Here is a 6,000-nt window from a genome sequence, read left to right as displayed (position 1 = left end):
GGGGGACCCATCCTTATGGATTTTGGGGAAGACCATAAATCTAGGAGTGGATGGGGTTTCCCCTCAATAAGTTTCTAGGCTAGAGGAATCGTGTGGAATTGCACGACTTGATCGCAAGGGCGACCGCTCTGGAAACCTTCTTGAGGGGATTCTTTGAAAGCTTCTTATAACTACCACTATTACAAAGATGGTCAAGCATCTTATCTCTGTAAACCTTTCTATCCATGATAACAGCAGCCCCACCTTTATCAGCTTTTAAGACCACAATGTCACGATTCTGGTTCAAGCTCTTTAGAGCTTCAAACTCAACCTTGCTGATATTGCTACGGGGAGGCTTAGCCCTCCTCAGGGTAACGGCACAATCCTGCGTAATCGTGTCTTTAATCTTCTCAGGAAGGTTCTTAATGTCGTACTCTATATCGCAAATGATGTCTTCAACTGGGATTTTTCTAGGCGCTAGGGAAAAATTAAGACCTTTTCCTAAGAGATTAAAAACCGCAGGCGGAAAGGAAGAGCTCGACAAATTCACCACTCATTGTCCCGAGGGAGGGAACTTGAATTTAACACCGACGAACTCTTAACACCAGCCTTACAATTTATGGGATCAACCCCCTTTAATACTTTAATATAACGACCACTATTATCATTAGGATTATCGATATCATTGTTACTTTTATATAAACTATCTATATTATTATCATTACAATTGTTATTACTAATATTAGGCCGACCATTATTATTATTACATACCTTAATAAATTCACCATTAGGATTATCGATATCATTTTTACTCTCATATAAAACCTTTTTGTATCCGAATTTTTTAAAATCCTGAGGCCGTAAGCTTGTTCAGTAAGTTTACTCTCATATGCATGGGCCGTAAAAAATTCGGAACAAAACCTCTCTATATTAATCTATACCAGATCCCCAATTAGAGAAGCAACGATAAAACTTATATAAAATTTACCTTACTAATGTGTCTCCCTGAGGTGTGTGGAAACCATTGATGAGAATAGTTGTTGCAATACCACTTGGATAAGTTAGCTTGTTGTTAATAATCAGTACTTGAAACTAGTACAATCCACTAAATTCAAACAATCTGGCAATGCCATTCATAACCAACATGAATATGTTGTGAAAACTAAGTTCATGGCTAGTAAAATACCAGCGAAAGTGACTAGGAAAAGGAACCACCAAATAATTATCCAATAATGGTGCTAGAGGATCCACTTACTCCTATGGATTAATTCTCCCATACAAAAGATATTGTTTTGAAAAATACTCAAATTCACAATAGTGGAGATTATGTATGAATTTCTGAAATTGGAAGCAATAAGCAAAGCCATCCATCACAAAAATTCATCTTTCTTCCTTCTCACCTTGAGAGTTTCAACAACTCATGCCCTGATTGGAATGACACTAAATTTAAAATATATAAGAAAATGCAAGCTAGAAAATGCCCTATGAATACAAAGGGAAAACCTATCTACCCTAACCGAGATAAATGTTGATCAAATAGGAAACATGAGATCAACAATGGAGTTGAGCCAACAAATTGTTTAATCTATGGGACTAAATCATGCATTTTATTGCTAGGGAAACATGCACATGAATGGATAAAGTGTAGAATGAATGAGCAATCCATACATGCCACTTATAAAAACTACCCCAAAAGGTCAAAAATACTTAAGGCCTTAACTTAAATGACTCTAAAAATGACCAAACATGATCAATGAAAACATGAGAGTGGTGTGGGTGAAGAATATAAATAAAAAGTGAAGATACCTTTCCCTAAGATTCCTTTGTCATTCTTGTGTGCAAACATGTTTTCCTTTCCCTTTATTCCTGCAAGTGAATGCATCATAGGTATGTTGTTGTCCCAGAATAGGAGAAGCCTCCTCAGGTATCTCATTCATGGAGTGGATGTTTCCTTGACCCAAAACCTTATGGAAACCAATCACTGAATCCGATGTTGGTATGGGATTGTGAAGATAACAACCTCTTCATTCCTTTCAAAGATTTGCACCAAGTATCAAAAATAAATCAGACTACAATTTGAGTTGCACCCTTTCACAATACTTTGTATCAGTGTCATAAAAAAAAAATATCAAGATGAAAATCAAAACTATCCTTTTCCAAAGTTGGGGAAATGTCAATGAGAATCTTAGTCACAAGTTACAACTTCTAGGAGATTCCAAAAACAATTTTGAGTCAACTGTTGCATCATGAACAACATGATTTGATCATAATTCAACACTGTTTTCCAGCATTTGAGAAATAATCTTGACCATAATCTTTAGCTCGATAGAGACTTCTAATCTTATTAACAACCATACCCTTAGCATAAAAATCATACACAGGTTGGCTAACTATGTTTGATAATGGCCACTCTTTCTCTTCTTCTTATTTACATCCTAGGGTTGATAATTAGCTATCATTCTTTTAGTTTTAATCATCATCCACATTAAAAACATGATAAGATATAATCATATAAACAATGAGGGTTGATTTTGAAGGCATATTGGATCAATGAAATGTGAGGTTTCTTCATCTCCTAATATTCATCGGCTTCATTTAGTTGTGCTTGAGATGAGTCCTCCATCATGTCACAAGAAGGGATGCCACCCCCTGGCTTAATGCTAACTCTAAGGGAATCTAAAAATGAAAATTTTAAATATATACCCCCCTTTGCACTAAAATAAGACATTTGATTCTTCCAATCCGCCTTTGGCTTGAGGAAAGTTCTCTTTTTGTTCTCCTTCTTATTAGCATTTAGACAACCATCAAAGACCCCATGAATATGGCCCTCATTGACACATTCAACATGTTCCTCTATTGACTGCTCTGTCTTAAGTAAATAGCATGCAAGAGTAAGGTTGTTGCAATTAACGTCAGAATTATATGGTATATGTGGTGTTGCAGGAGGTCTTACAACTTGGTCTTTGTGCCCAATCATGTCTTCATCATAATGCTCATTTTGGTAAAAGGCTTCTAGAATATTAACATTTGAGGGTGGGAAGTCTCGACTCTTGGGCATATTCATCCTCATTCTCAGCAAGGCTAGTAGTTTCATGGTCCTAAAGTACTCATCAGGCATGTAACTATTTGGATCTGCAAAAGTATCTTCTAAAGCAACACCACCTTTATGACAACATGTTTGGGCAACATTTTATTTTCTTTAAAATTCTTGATTGTATTTCATGAGAAGAATTTGTTGACCCTTCATTTCATTCATTATTTTCCCCAAGTCAATTTCCTGAACTTATGAAGGAGAGGAAGATGCTACAACTTCATCTTATTCAAGAACACCATCATTCTCACAAAAATAACAGGGTTGTGCAGTAAGATGATATTGTTCAGATCCTTGAATCTCCTCCTCAGAAAGAGAATTTGGCCCTCTAGTTCATGCATCAATTGTATTAACTCAAACTCATGCATCTCATTCTTTAGAAAATGAAATTGAGTTGTTGTCTCCTCACATCAAAGCCCCATGCAATATTCTTGGTTAGGAAGGGACGACAACTCACAAGCCATTTTTAATGGGTCCTAATTCCAGTAATTTTGGAGTTACCATATGAGAATTCCTTGCCTTAATTCTACTGTTTTTTCTCACCACAAGCAGTAGGACATTGCATTCAACAGGACAAAGGTTTATTCCTTGGTGGAGTTGACAGGCAATATTCAGCATTGTTTCCCAAAATATATTAAGATTATACACATAATAGGAAATAAGAATGGCATGAGAATTCTCTCCTTTCCCTCAAGATTGTTCCATAAACATTTTTATCTTCCCAAGGAGAAAAACTCTCCCTGGCAACAATTCCAATTTACATGTTTCCCATCTATCAATTTTCTCCAATGCTTTCTCAGGCGATTGTTAAGCAAACTTTGGCTCAAGAATTAAGATGATTTTTGTAGTAAAGAGGGAAATCCAATTCCAAATATTTCACTTGGTTAATTGGTCTATTGTCTAGGAACCCAAATCTCATGGTGGCCTTGGAATCAAGGATTCTAGCAATGGGTGCTAAACTCCTATGAAGGCTAGTGTCAGGGAAGTATGAATGGTGGAAAAAGGTTTTTCAGTTACACAAAAATATTTCATATGGGAAAGAAAGTAGTCTCTAGATGATATTCTCCAAGTGAGATGATGGCCATCCATTCCAATAATAATGGATCAGTTTACCTAGATTTTAGGAAATGGTAAAAATATCAATATTTGGAAGAATAACATCATGGGTCACCAATTGCTTGACTCTCAGGATCTCACTCCTTTAAAGATATGATTGGACAGCAAGGAGAAAATTCCCTCTTTGACATTTCTTCATGGGACAGAGCTTTAGATTATTGAGAGGATGGGACATTGGGGCTCCACCTTCACACTTGTTCCATTTGGTGGCCTCAATGGAACAGAAATTGCATGGTTGTGCCCTAAAGAACCTCGAGGAATCAGACTGTAGAGGGTGGGGTTTAGCTGAGTATTCAGTTAAGCAGAGCTATGCCCAACAACTTTCTCGCTCTTCACTTCCCCACAAAGCCTCAATCTGGAGAAAAATATGGCATTCAGATGCCTTGCGAAATTAGAGATTTGAATAGTGCACAATGATGTGCTATTATCTACCCTTCAAATAACACCCTACCAATTTTTAGAAACTCTTGAATGAATTCTTACTTTTCAAAATAAGCAGAGATTCTTCAAATTGTATGAGAAAGGAAAGAAACAATGCAATTTAAGAAAGTATGCATGAAGAAAGAGAGTATAAAGACACCTACAGCTCACATGATAATTCCAGAGATGGTGTGTGAAGAAGCAACAAGATATTTTGATTTTACTTGCAATGTCAAAAGATATGGTTTCATGGTAAACAGAAAAATATGTTACATAAAAGTTACAACTTACAAGACATCATATGAAGTCCAAGATTCTCTACATATTTACTCAGACTCCTTTGCTTTACAATTTTTCTCATAATGTTGAGGATCTCTGATAAAATAGTAGCCCGGAGAAGGGTTGGCTAGCTTTTATCATAATATGATAAATTCACTTCACTCACCATAGGCAGTGCAATAAAACAGGTCAGATTAATGGTTTGGATTGATATTGCACGTCTCCTCCATGCTTAAAGCACCTCATAAAATTAATATGTATTTTATCTCAGATGTACCTGTGTGTCCTATAAAAGTATGAAGACATTTTGAACCTCTCCAGAGCTTCACAGTGGTATCAGTTGAGCCTGTAGCAACTTCTCCATAAGGTAACTTCAAGATTTCCTGAATGGGTGCTTGATGAGCCAGCCAGGATTCAATAACCTAGGAGGCAAGTTTGAGTTCAGAGCTTTGAATTTGAATTTCCTCAAACCCAAGGCCAACTTATAGGGTAGATAAATTAGAGATTTTAAGGGTAGTGATAGGTAAAGTAGAGGAGATAAATTAGATATTTGAAGGACTGTGAGGGCACAATGACGTGATTTGAATTGGCACTAAATATTCATATCATGAAACCTCATTATGTTTAGATTCTAGAGACTAGAATACTTCCAAATGATGCTTGAGATAAATTTCTGCTCTACATAGACTCCATCAAAGTGAGTTGCCAGTTAAAAAATCTATCATGGCACAATGAAAATCCCTGAGCCACAGTTGATAAATTCACCAATTGTGGCACATGAAGGGAGTGGAAATAAAATTAAATTCTATGGAACCAACAAGAAAAGAAATGTTTGACAATAACAGTCTTCCATCTTACCTCTGATTATATTAGGTAAGTAATTGTGTTCTTCAGAACCTCCATAGGATGCCATAGAAAAACAAATTCCTTTAACTCTGTCTGAGATAAGAAGCCACCAAATAAAATGGATCCACTGGATAATGAAGAAACTAAATGATAGAACTAATAGTGTATCAAATTATCAATAAGAAACAGAGTTTTTCCATAATGGCATACATAAATCATCATGGAATTCATTCATCAAACACCAACAAGCTTGCAAATACAAGCTCTGT

Source organism: Pinus tabuliformis, chromosome 5_1 (genome assembly GCF_031772625.1).
Source record: "Pinus tabuliformis cultivar Carrire ecotype Pingquan chromosome 5_1, CPIR1, whole genome shotgun sequence".
Classification (NCBI taxonomy): Eukaryota; Viridiplantae; Streptophyta; class Pinopsida; order Pinales; family Pinaceae; genus Pinus; species Pinus tabuliformis.
Note: the sequence above shows the minus strand (reverse complement) of the source record.